Below are 14,156 nucleotides of genomic sequence, written 5' to 3' on the forward strand. Positions count from 1 at the left end.
CTCTCAAGTCCTCATTAAACTGTATCCCCAACACTTTTACTGCACCCACTTCATTCCTCACTCCCTCCATACTTACCCTCCTATCCCCAAAGCACTTAAAGACACACTTATCCCAATTCACCTTAAAAGCTGATGCCCCACAAAAAAAATCCAACCATAATTTTGCTCTATTCAACCCAGCCATACAATCACTCATAACCACAACATCATCCATATAACCCAGAATTTTAACGTATTTACCTCCACTCCCTGGGATCAAAAAACCTTTCACCACTTTATCTTTTCTTACCAAACACATCAAACTTTCGATCACACAAATAAACAAAACTGGGGACATAGGGCACCCCTGTCTTACCCCAGATCTCACACATACTTTTGAACTTAAATTACCATTCACCAACACTTCACTTGACACATCCCTATACAAACACTTCACACCTTCCAAAAACCTCACTGGGAAGCCCATCCTAACAAGTACAGCAAACATAAACACATGCGACACTCTATCAAACGCCTTTTCGAAATCTAACGCAAGCATCATACACTTCTGTTTCCTACTCATACAGTCCCCAATCAAATCTCTCAGCAAAACCAAATTATCAGACATACTCCTACCTGGCACAGCACAGACTTGGTCTTCACCCACAACCTTTCCTACCACCTCACGCATACGATTAGCCAAAATTTTACTAAAACATTTATAATCCACATTCAGCAGTGAAATCGGTCTCCAATTACCCAAACACTTCTTATCCCCTTTCTTATAAATCAAAACAATCACACCCTCTTTCATAGACTCACACAAAACCCCCTTATCCCATATAAACTTACATACTTCCACCAAATCCAACCCTATTATCTCCCAGGCCTTCACATAAAATTCCACAGGAATGCCATCTTTACCAGGTGTTTTATTTTTCCCCGCACTCATTATCACTTTCTTTACTTCTTCAGACGTTACATCCTCATTCAACCCCACACAATCCTCCTCTCTAAGAACATTTTCCAAACCATTCAAAACTTCATCCATCAACCCGATATCAATCCACTTTTTGCCATAAAGTTCTGAATAAAACGATTCCACCACTTTTAACACATCCATACCCACTATACGCTCCCCCTTCGCATTAACAATTTCATCCATATCATCTTTCTTACCACACATTTTCTTGAAAAAAAACCTTGTGCATTTTTCATTTTTATCTAAGAACTCCACTTTAGACCTAAAAATAATCTCCTTTCCCTTTCTTTCCAAAACTTGCTTTAACTCGTTCCTTGCCTCCTCTAGCAAATCACTCAAATCAATTCCCTTCTCACCCATCTTCCGCAACCATTCTATCCTAATATTCAATTCCTTATACTGGTTACGTTTCCTAGCAGCCTGCTTGTATCCCCATCTCACAAAAAAATTTTTAATCTGCCCTTTCATCCAATCCCACCATTTAAGCACATCCACAAAACTATCTTTTTCTCCCTTCCACACATCATACTTTCGTTTGAACTCATCCATCACTTCAACATCCTCCAATAATCTAGTATTCAACTTCCACACCCCTTTCCCAAAACAAAATTTACTACTTACCTCCACCCATACCCGTAAACATACATGGTCTGAAAAAGGTACCTCATTCTGAACCATCTTATTACACACTAAACCCTTAGATATGCAAATACGATCAATTCTTGACTCAATACCCCCTCTATCTGATTTATATGTTGGCGGTGGTGGTTTACCCAATGACAATTCGGCTGCATCTATAAAAGAAAAATCAGATATAAGTTGGTTAAGCTTTTTCCCAGTTACATCCAGACCATCCCCATCAAAAGAACAATTAAAGTCTCCCAAAAAAAAGGTAGGAATCCTTCCAGGTAAGAACAAACTTAGCTTTTCCAACAACGCCAGCCTTTTTGCTCTATCTATAGGACAATAAGTATTCACCACCCTAACCCTAACTCCCCTGCAACATACCACTGCAATTACACATCTACCTGTTTCCACCACTGTATAACTCTCCAGATCCATACCCATATTTCCTAATAGGATCCCCACCCCATCATTCTTATTGGAAGTAGATCCTGACCAGACATACTGCCCATATGGCCAATCCCCCTCCCCCAGTGACTCAGATATACCACACTCTTGCAGGCATATGATCTCTGCCCCAAGATTCCTAACATAGTCCAGCACAACAGCACGTCTAGGCTTTGATGTAATTTGCCTGACATTCAAGGATAAGACATTAAGTGTAATTTTGGGGTCCATATTTTGATCTTTTTCCGTAGATATCCACCAATACCCCACTGTTTAATCAGCCTACACCTCCTGGTGGCTGACAACCGGACACAAAGATAGCTTTGTCCACGTCTTCTCCTAAAAAAGGAAAGTCCTCAGGAAAGTGAGAAATGGGGTAGACTCCCTATCCGGGCTCACTCCATCTTCACTCAGAGGAGACAACATGGTGCGAAGTCTCTTAGAAGATGAACCTCCTTCCTCCTCCTCAGAAGGCCTCACAAGTGCAGTTGAAAAGTCCCCTTGACCACCTTCACCTTGTTGTTCCACCAGAATTCCTTCCCAGGAAAAGACAGGCGATTTGGATATAGAACCATCCACTTCCCCATCACCTCTCAACCCAGTCAGGTCATCAGAGGGGTGAGGCAGGTCTTTCTCAACAGGTGCTACCTCCATTTCATCAGCCAGCGTATTTCCAGACCGATTTAACTCAAGGAGAGTCCCATCAGACACCAGGGCAGGCACCGACTCCTCAGTTCCCTGGGCAGCTGGGCCCTGAATCACATTAGACCTCATACTGCCAGGTTCACCTGCAACTACTTCCGCCAGAGTCCTAACCCTTCTGTTTTTAGCACGCTCTGGACAGTCTTTAAAGGCATGACCCACAATGCTGCACATGTTACACACAATTGGGTTTTTGCAATCCTTGGCCAGGTGACCGTCCTGATTACATTTGTTACAGGTAACACCTTCTTGCGTACAATCTTCGTGAACATGGCCATACCTTTTACATTTCCTGCAAAACACAGGAGGCTGGGGAAAAAATAAGTAGCCTTTGTCCCGGCCGATGGCAAAATTCCTAGGAGGGTATTTCACACCCAGAGGCCCTGAAGGATCCTCCTCAAATCTCACAAAAAATTTATGCTTCCCTGTCCAGAGGGACTCAGCATTTAACACCTGGTGAGAATAGCTGACGTAAGAGCAGTACTTCTTTAAGAAGGAAGTAATATCATCCACCATCACATAAGGATTGTACATCAAAACAACCAGTGGAACATCGTTGTTATATAAAACGGTGAAGATAAGTCCATCCAACCCAGGGTTTTGCAAGTTAGCATTAATCGCGGCATACAAGTTGTAACAAGCATTCAAACTTTTAAGAACCAAAGTGAAGCGATTACCTCTGGGATCTTGAAGACAAAGGATGTCGTTCCTACTCACGTTGAGGGTCTTGAAAATGACTTCATTCACCAGGTGTTTCAATGAAAAAAGGTCCTTCTTGTTCAAGGGTACGTCAATGCCAAATCCATTCTTGATCCGGGTTTCCCCGATCCCAGCGTATCGAAGCCTAGCTCCCATGATCGCTCGACAGTTGATCACCCAGCCTACCCCCTTATAGCAGCAGTTGGCTTAAGCCACCGAAGTGGCGATGCCAAAAGGCCAAGGGCATGACATGCTGACCTCCTCTTGACACGGGATCGTGCCAAAAGGCCGAGAAGCGATAACCCGAGCGGCCCTTGCCTTGCCCGAGCCTGTCCCATACTGCTGTTCACCCCTTGCAGCGATTCAGCCTACTCCTAGGCAATTCCATGGGGCCCTGCAGGCTCACACACATTTACAGCTACTAAGCGGGAGGTGAATAAAGGCCGGAGAGGAAGCTACACAGGATTTGCTTCTTTTGCTTGCACCACAATGCAGTGCTGAAAGAGGAGGAATCTACATAAAAACGCCTTCTTGGCAACGCCCAAATGCCCTCTTGCCGTGCAAATACTGGCGGCAGCAGCAGCAGCAGTAAGTGCATGCCCACAGCCACCCCTTGTTCCTTCACAACTTGTATTAGCTTTAATCCAGTCGGGTGCTGCCTGCTGAGCAGCACTGACCAACACTGCCTGGGCCCAGGCTTTTATCTCTGAGGCCCCATTATGATGTCAGAAAGCTGGCTCTGGAATCCTGAGGGCTCCACTATGACACGTGCAAAGTTCCATCTGAACTTTATATAAGACGGTGAGGCTCAGTCAGTCACTCAGTGTTGCCTGAGAGGGCAACACTGCAACAGCCGGCCGCCAGGCTGTCTTTTTTTTGCACATTTATTTGCCTCCAGGAGGCCACAAGAGGGAGACAAGGGACTGCAAAATGGAAAATAAGCATCCACCAACTTTACAGACAACTTCTCCTTGCTCCTACAACCTCCATCCTTGCACAGTTTGTTATTCTTCCAGGTAACATAGTAACAAATCCAAATTGCTGCTGTCTTTGTAGGCAAGCAAGGGTTTGTTGCAACTGCAATTCTTACTTCTTCTTGAAATGTAGGGACGACAGTACATTCCATCACATCCATCCAGTGTACACAGGTAGGTCCATTGTGGCGGGCAGGCGAGCGGGCGGGCTGCTTTATTGGCTGTTTGCTGTTCCCCTACTCCACTCCACTATTTGACTGTTGTGCTGCATCAATCAATCAATCAATCAATCAATCAATCAATCAATCAATCAGTGGCTGGCTCAGGTGCAGCTCTTTAACTTACCTAAAAGGGAGGGCGGAGAGAAGACAAGGAAGGTGAATGAGCTGTTCCAATGTGAAATGCCGGAAACACAGAAAACACAGACGACACACAACAAGAGGTGGCAATCTATTCATTAATTGCATTTAATCAATGAGCTCATTATCACTCATGCATTGTCCAACAGGTGTTGAAATAATGGGATTAAAAGGGGAGATCCCTTCAGAAAGACAGAAACAATGGCAAAGAGAAAAAACACTTTTGGAATCTGATTTTAGTCAACACATAAGGAAAGGGTGCACCGGTCCTGGAAATACTGCAATACCAGGTCAATGCGTGGAGTGGACAGAGCAAGCTCTATTTCCATCTCCCTGTTCTAAAAATCCATTTAATATATGGTCCCCAGATAGGGGACGTATCAGATATTAAACTGATAAGAACAGATTTTTTTTTTAAGTTGACTACCCCAACTTTGGGGGTAACCGTTTATTTAAAATTTTTCAGGTTTTACAATAAATTAACATTTTTCAACATTTTTACAGGGATTCACATTTTACAACAATGGTTAAAAAATAAATACAAATTGTCAGATTAAAATCATACAATTTATAAAAGGGCACTTGGTGGCATCATATTATAGAATTCCATTCGCTAAAAAACCATTTTCTACTTAAAACAGGAGAGAATTTTTTGTCTAAAAGATAATATTTGTGCATTTCATAAAAACAAATTCCTAAAATATCATTCACAGATAAAATTTCATGTTTGAATAAAAGAATATTCCTGGCCGCCCACAGAGCTGCTTTAACGCAGTTAGTAATCTTCCATGCCATAATTTTCTGAGTCCTTGTTGGGCACTCCAGACATCCGTAAAATACGCCTTCACTTGTAATTCTTTTTATTCCGGTTATCTTCTTCATCAAGGGGAGGATTTTTGTCCATATTAGTTGTGAAAAATAACATTGCCAAAAGAGATGTAAGACTGTCTCGTCATCGCGGCATCCTCCCCTTGGACACGCAGCCGAGTTGGTCAGTCCCCTTCGATGCTGGAATGCCCGGCATGGAAGACACTCGTGGGCGCAGCTCCAGGCCAGATCCTTCTGTGAATTAAAAATTAATTTAGCATTAACCATGCTCCAGATAATTTTGCATTTGTTTTCATTAAAATTGCTAATGGGGGCTATTAAAACATTTTCTTTTATTTCCTTTAAAACATATTTACTATTTTTTACATCTTCTATTCTTTTGTCTTTTAGGTTAAAAAGGTTCACTATTTTTTCTAAAATCTTATACTGGTCTGGCAGGTTAAAAGCATATGGCGAGCTTAAAACCGTAGAGAACCATCCGTACCTCCTCATAAAATAGCCAGTGTTAAAACGGATAAAATAAGACCAGTAGTGTTCCTTAAAAACAGTATTAAGACACAGTGTAAAAAAATGGATTAAAAGAAATGCTTTTATATTTGGAAAATCTTTACCACCCATTAGCTTTGGTAACATCACTTTTTCTCTCCTGAGCTTCTCCATCCTAGAATTCCATAAAAATGTAAAACATGCCTTGGTAATCTTTTTTAATAAAATATCAGGGGGAGGGAAAACCATACTTAGATATAATAAAATTGGTAAAATCACCATTTTTGTGATTAAAATTTTTCCCTCCATTGTCAGTTTTCTAAGATTCCATAAACAAATTTTCTTATTAACTTTTTGTGCCACCAAGTCCCAACTGATAAAACCATTGTTTGACTCATTGAAGGAGACCCCTAAAATCTGTACAGACTCCGACACAGGGACTGGAATGTCCTGTAAAATCATATTGCCAATATTTAAAATATTACTTTTATTAAAATTGACTTTAAAACCGGAGGAGCAGCAAAATTGGTATATCTGTTGTAATGCTTTTTGCAGTGACGGGGCGTCCCTGCACAGGACCGCGACATCATCCATGTACCCCACCACTTTTGCCTCTAGTCCCCCCCCGCCCGGCAGGGGGACTCCACATATCTGCCTGTCATTCCTCAATCTGCAGAGTAGAGGCTCGATCGCACATATAAAAAGTAGTGGGGACAAGGGACACCCCTGCTTCACTCCGGAGTTTAAAAGGACATCCTGTGTCTTAAAACCCTTTACTAAAATCTTGCTCGTACAATTTTCATAAAAGGCCTTCAGAGACTGTAAAAAACCTTCTGGTATACCCATCTTTTCTAAAACCTTAAAAAGATAAAAATGTGATACTCTATCAAAGGCTTTCTCGAAATCTATGGATAAAACCGCCAATCTGCCTTTTCTCTCCTTCGTATCACCAATAGCATCTTTTAAAAGGTTTAAATTGTCCCATATGCTCCTCCCAGGTATCCCACAGACTTGGTTGGAGTGGACGATTTTCTCTATAACAGCCTTTAGTCTATTCGCGCAAATCTTGGCCATTATTTTATAGTCTGCGTTTAGTAAGGTGATAGGCCTCCAGTTTTTAATATCTGTTTTGTCCCCCTTTTTATAAAGCAGGGACACCTCACCTTTCTTCCAGGACCCCGGGAGGGCTTTTGTTCTAAAAACTTGAGTAAAAAGGGAATAGAGATCCTCTTTTAAAACTCCATAAAATGTGACATAAAACTCTATGGGTATACCATCAGGGCCAGGGACTTTACCTGTTTTAAAACTCTTGATGGTATCTAAAATCTCCTGTTCCGTAATATCCTGTAATAAAAAATCTTTGGAGACAGGATTTAAAACAGCGTCAACCTCCTTCAATGAGTCGTTCATCAAATCAACATTAACAAGCTTTATATTAAAAAGATCCGCATAAAATCTGTGTACCTTTTTTAAAATATTGTCAGTGTTTGTATCTCCATCAACATTGTCTAACAGGGTATGCTTATCGTTAATTTTCTTAAAAAAGTACCTGGAGCAGGTCTCATTTTCCTCGAGGTGTTTCATTTTTGAGCGAAAGACAATTTCCTTACCTCTCTGCTCCAGGCACTGGGAGATCTCCTTCCTAATCTCCATAATCTCCTCCTCCACCTGCATACCCTGTTCTCTGAACTTGTATTGGGTCTGCAGCCGGGTATTCAAATTAGCAAAAAAATCCTGTTTTTCTTTTGCTTTTCTCCTTCCGATTTTTATGAAAAAATCTCTTATTTTTATTTTTATTTTCTCCCACCATGAGACTATGGACATATTTGGATGTCTTACCCGTCTGCAGCCCTTATAAAAGGTAATAAAATCAGATAAAATTTGCGGATCATCTAAAAGGGAAACGTTCATTTTCCAGGCTTTTTTGACAGTATTTTTCCCAATATCATTTTTAACTTTAAAATACAATAATTTATGATCAGATAAAACATTGGGATTAAGATCACATTTAAAAGGCAGTACTTGATAAGAGCAGAATATAAAATCGATCCTGGAGCTACAGTTCACATTGCTCCAGGTGACGCCGGCCTCTGCAGATAAATTGCTGTTACATTTCTTAAAAACATCAGTAAGTTTAAAATCAGTAACTATATCTTTTAATAATGAGGAGGTTTTGTCATAATTCCTGCTTACTGAGTTAGAGAACCGGCGTTCCCCCTTTAAAATACAATTAAAATCACCCGCTAAAACAAGTGGCTCTGAATCGTTTAAAAAAAGGGGTAAAATCTCTAGCATTCTAGCTCTTTCATTCTTGTCCGAGGACCCATAAAAATTTAAAAACTGCCATCTAATACCGTCTATAAAAGCTTTGACCAATAAAATTCTACCTGGTAAAATTTCATTAAAACTGTCAATTAAAACGTTCCCTTTAAATAAAATGGCGACACCTGCGGCTCTGGAATCGTTAGACCCGGACCACACTGAAGGTCCGAGTCTCCAGTCTTCCTTATATTTGTTGTAGTTCGTGCGATGTGGGATACAGCATTCCTGTAGGAAAAAAACGGTGGCGGAAAAAATAGAAAGATAATCAAACAGGGCAGCTCTTCTCGTCTTGGAATGCACGCTCCTAACATTTAAGGAAATGCCACCTAACTCTGCCATGAGGAAAAGGGAAAAGAGACAGTCTTATGTAATCTTACCCGAGGTGGCCTCAGCAGTCCTCGGCGTTACCAGAGACCTCACTCGAACTCTCATCGCCCTCCGACTTCAAACCGACTGTATAACTTGAGGAGATTGGAGAGGAACTCATGTCAGACAGCTGACCCCCCGCCATACCTGAGGCACTGATCGAAAATGGGTCCCATATGGACTCCACGGGCAAGGTTTCTGGAGCATCTCGTATGGCAGCCTCCTCCCCTACGATAGGGGCAGGAAACGCACTCGCGGCCGTTTCAGGGACTTCTGTCACCTCAGAGGTGGCTATGCTTGTCTCCCCCAACTGGCGAGAAGGGGGGAGACCTTCAGCTGGTGCTTCCGGGGGTGCGTCAACTGGTTTCCCTGCTTTCGCTCTAGCAGGTACTCCCATCGGCACCCCCGCTGCCACCTCCGAGTACGCCCTACGCCTCTTAGACCTTGCTGCCGCTCCGCCCGGGTCCTCTGCCTCAGGTACAGGCTGACCCAGCACCTCCTGCGGCCCAGGCGGATCAGCTTCATCCGAACTACCCATCTCCTCCGTTTCCTGAGGGGGCTTTTTCGTCCGCTGATCACTGGCTCTTCTCTTAAACCGCCTTTGCTCCTTTGGGTCACCTGTTTGGGGGGGTCTGCTGGAGGTGTCCATGTCATCAGCCTCTTCACCTCTTGGTTCCTCTCCTTGTGCGGGGGCGATCTGGCCTGCTGGCTGCTCTGGACGCCTCGGCCGGACCTCGGGTTGTTCCGATCTGTGGGGACAAGTAGCATATAGATGACCAACTCGGCTGCAAAAACGACACCTTTTCCCCAGAAGGCAAGTTTTGGCCTCGTGCTCAGAGCTGCCACAGTTCCTACAGGTGCTTTCGCAGAACTCTTTGGTGTGACCGTACTTTTGACATTTTCTACAGAATGGAGGCATTCCTGTGTAAAAAAGATCTCCTGCCATATCACCTAATTTAAAGCGTGCTGGCGGCAACATTATCCCCCCTGCTGTATTGGCATCTCTATAACAAGTTACTAAAAATCTCCACTTTGACGTCCAAACTCCAACTTCGTTCATTATTTTGCCAATACATTTTACACTTTTGAAATAGGGGGATAAAAAGGACATCACATCTTTTAAATCAGCAAACGGGCAGTACATTTTTATCACAATCATCTTAGTGATGTCCAACACATGTTCGTAAAATTCAATACCGTCCAGTCTCGGATCGTTTTTTACCATGTATGCCGCCAGCAGATCTTGGAACACTCCATTCTGTACAAAAGTTATGTCGTATGTTCTTCTCCTAGGATAGTCTTGTACCGCCAATATCTCCCGCTTCTGAATGTTGAAAATGCCAACAAGCACGGTCTCCACCAAGAACTTCAGGCCGCAGGTCGTCGCCTTCTCTTCTGATACAATAACACGGATTGTATTCTTTATCCGGGCATACGCCGGTATCTCACCAGGACTTTCGTCCATGGTGAGGGGTTTTCAGGGAAAGTTACGCCACCCGTTGGTGACGTAACGTCTACGCAGCTTTCCCCTTTTCGGCCGAAGCCTACACGGGGGATATGTGGATCGCAACTCGTTGCTCAGGACTAAGCCTCTCTCCCAAATAGCAGCACGGGGGTGAAGTCCAGGCGAACCTGGACGATCCCCCGAGGCCGAGAGAGAGGGTACCTGAGCACCTCCCAACTAAGACCAGGCAGCACTGACTACAAGTAACCAGCACTACACTTGATCTCAGCCAGAAGGCCGAGAAGCGATAACCCGAGCGGCCCTTGCCTTGCCCGAGCCTGTCCCATACTGCTGTTCACCCCTTGCAGCGATTCAGCCTACTCCTAGGCAATTCCATGGGGCCCTGCAGGCTCACACACATTTACAGCTACTAAGCGGGAGGTGAATAAAGGCCGGAGAGGAAGCTACACAGGATTTGCTTCTTTTGCTTGCACCACAATGCAGTGCTGAAAGAGGAGGAATCTACATAAAAACGCCTTCTTGGCAACGCCCAAATGCCCTCTTGCCGTGCAAATACTGGCGGCGGCAGCAGCAGCAGCAGTAAGTGCATGCCCACAGCCACCCCTTGTTCCTTCACAACTTGTATTAGCTTTAATCCAGTCGGGTGCTGCCTGCTGAGCAGCACTGACCAACACTGCCTGGGCCCAGGCTTTTATCTCTGAGGCCCCATTATGATGTCAGAAAGCTGGCTCTGGAATCCTGAGGGCTCCACTATGACACGTGCAAAGTTCCATCTGAACTTTATATAAGACGGTGAGGCTCAGTCAGTCACTCAGTGTTGCCTGAGAGGGCAACACTGCAACAGCCGGCCGCCAGGCTGTCTTTTTTTTGCACATTTATTTGCCTCCAGGAGGCCACAAGAGGGAGACAAGGGACTGCAAAATGGAAAATAAGCATCCACCAACTTTACAGACAACTTCTCCTTGCTCCTACAACCTCCATCCTTGCACAGTTTGTTATTCTTCCAGGTAACATAGTAACAAATCCAAATTGCTGCTGTCTTTGTAGGCAAGCAAGGGTTTGTTGCAACTGCAATTCTTACTTCTTCTTGAAATGTAGGGACGACAGTACATTCCATCACATCCATCTAGTGTACACAGGTAGGTCCATTGTGGCGGGTAGGCGGCTGGCTGCTTTAATGGCTGTTTGCTGTTCCCCTACTCCACTCCACTCCACTATTTGACTGTGGTGCTGCATCAATCAGTGGCTGGCTCCGGTGCAGCTCTTTAACTTACCTAGGAGGGAGGGCGGAGAGAAGACAAGGAAGGTGAATGAGCTGTTCCAATGTGAAATGCCGGAAACACAGAAACACAGAAGACACACACACAACAAGAGGTGGCAATGTATTAATTAATTGCATTTAATAAATTAGCTCATTATCACACATGACTGTACAAATGCATTGTCCAACAGGTGTTGAAATAATGGGATTAAAAGGGGAGATCCCATCAGAAAGACAGAAACAATGGCAAACACAAAAAAACACTTTTGGAATCTGATTTTAGTCAACACATAAGGAAAGGGTGCACCGGTCCTGGAAATACTGCAATACCAGGTCAATGCGTGGAGTGGACAGAGCAAGCTCTATTTCCATCTCCCTGTTCTAAAAATCCATTTAATATATGGTCCCCAGATAGGGGACGTATCAGATATTAAACTGATAAGAACAGATTTTTTTTTTTTTTTTTTTTTTTTTTAAAACCATTTCAGTTAGTTATAAGCAACTTATAATGTTTCTCAAAACTTGAAAATCAAAACCACGTTGCTTCAAACTTAGCATCATTCTGGTTTGTTCTTTATTCATAATCAATTCACATAAACAATCACAAAAAAAACAGAACAATATTACCTACATCGTATCAGGAATTTCCATTTTTTGAACTTCCATATCCCCTCTGAATCTAAGCCACCACCATGCTGTCTATCCCACAAATATATGACGTAAAGTCTAGACAAAATCATCCTAATACACTCATTTACAGGCACTAATTTCCTTTTAAACACTAACAAGTTTCTCACATCCCACAAACTTTCCATCACACATGCCATAATTAACCACATAATTCTATCTTTCATACGACTACTTGCACCCATTCCAAACATTGCTACTTTCCAATTAACGAATTTTACCCCCGCCAGTTCTTTACACAAACCACCCACCCCTTTCCATACTTCATACGAATAGTCACAATCCCACAACATATGTCTCACACTCTCACTTGCTCCACATCCATCCCTCGGGCAAACCTCAGACCTAATAAGATCCCTTCTTTTCTGCACTTGCCTAACAGGTAGGATATTATGCAGCGACATCCACACAATATCACGCTGTCTGTTTGACAGACCACTCACCTTCAATTTACTCCATACACTCTGCACTTCATTAGACCTCAAACCTGCAATTTCACATGGAATTTCATTCGCACGTATTCTCTTCATCACCGCATTCTTATTTTTAAAACCACTCATTGGCACAGCAAGCAAGTCATTTTTCCTCACAAAAACCTCAATCCTCATATACCACACTGGACACTTGAAAGCCACAGGCACACTTGCATCTCTCTTTACCCAATTCAGACCATACAACATCCAACCAGCCAAGTATCTAATCATGAAACCAGTCTTGTTATTCCTCTGCACTAACACAGACACCACTTTGATATAATGCAAACCCAAAAATAACTCAACATTTGGGAAATCTAAACCACCATTCACACACATCTTATACACATACTCTCTCTTCAATTTTTCCATTCTACTCCCCCAAAAAAAGGTAAAAATCATCTTTTCCGTCTTCTTAATTTTATGGGTAGCAAAAGGGAAAACAACTGCACAAAAAAGTAAAATTGGTAATATAACAGCTTTAACTATCAGAATTTTTCCCGTCAGTGTCAAACTTCTCAGGCTCCAAAAGTTCAGCTTTCGTTCTATTCTCATACCACATTCATCCCAACTTTCAGTCCCTCTCAGATCCTCATTAAATTGCACACCCAATATTTTAATAGCACCCATCTCACACTTAACCCCATCCATTCTCACACACCTGTCACCAAAACACTTAAAGCTACATTTACCCCAATTCACTTTAAACGCAGACGCACTACAAAACAAACTCAACAACAATCTCGCTCTATTTATCTCCGCCTCCCTTTCACTAACAATCACCACATCGTCCATATAACCCAACACTTTCACAAATTTCCCATTACTCCCAGGGATTAATAACCCACTGATAAATTTTTCCCTTCTAACCATACACAACAATACTTCAATCACACTAATGAACAGGACAGGGGACATAGGGCAACCCTGCCTGACACCTGACCTTATCCCCACTTTTCCACTCAGAAACCCATTTACGAGAAACTCACTTGTTACGTTCCTATACAAACCTTTCACTGCATACACAAACTTTCTCGGAAAACCCATTTTAAACAGCACTTTAAACATAAACTCATGCGACACCCTATCAAATGCCTTTTCAAAATCCACAGATAGGACCATACATTTCTGCTTTCTATCCATACAGTCCCCAATCATATCCCTTAGTAACAACAAATTATCAGTCATACTTCTACCAGGCACTGCACACACTTGATCTTCATTCACCACTTCACCAACAACCTCACGCATCCTATTGGCCAATACTTTACTAAAACACTTATAATCAGAAGCCAACAAAGTAATTGGCCTCCAGTTTGCCAAGTTTTTCTTCTCACCTTTTTTATATATCAGCACAACCACACCTTCTTTCATAGATTCGCTCAGCACACCATGCTTCCACATATACTGACATACCGCAAGCAAATCCCCACCCATTATATCCCACATCCTCACATATAATTCAATTGGAATCCCATCCTTCCCAGGTGTTTTATTTTTAT

General features: G+C 42.7%; 2 non-coding genes across 2 annotated transcripts; both read right to left on the bottom strand.

Moving 5' to 3' along the window:
* Positions 1 to 5,019: 5,019 nt before the first annotated feature.
* LOC142695684 (U2 spliceosomal RNA) lies at positions 5,020 to 5,202 on the bottom strand. The gene has a single exon (XR_012863759.1). It is a non-coding gene; the product is annotated as a U2 spliceosomal RNA (small nuclear RNA).
* A 6,588-nt stretch (positions 5,203 to 11,790) lies between these two features.
* Positions 11,791 to 11,977, bottom strand: LOC142695671 (U2 spliceosomal RNA). The gene has a single exon (XR_012863749.1). It is a non-coding gene; the product is annotated as a U2 spliceosomal RNA (small nuclear RNA).
* Between the last annotated feature and the right edge of the window lie 2,179 nt (positions 11,978 to 14,156).

The sequence above is a fragment of the Rhinoderma darwinii genome (genome assembly GCF_050947455.1).
Source record: "Rhinoderma darwinii isolate aRhiDar2 chromosome 5 unlocalized genomic scaffold, aRhiDar2.hap1 SUPER_5_unloc_48, whole genome shotgun sequence".
In the NCBI taxonomy this organism is placed as follows: domain Eukaryota; kingdom Metazoa; phylum Chordata; class Amphibia; order Anura; family Rhinodermatidae; genus Rhinoderma; species Rhinoderma darwinii.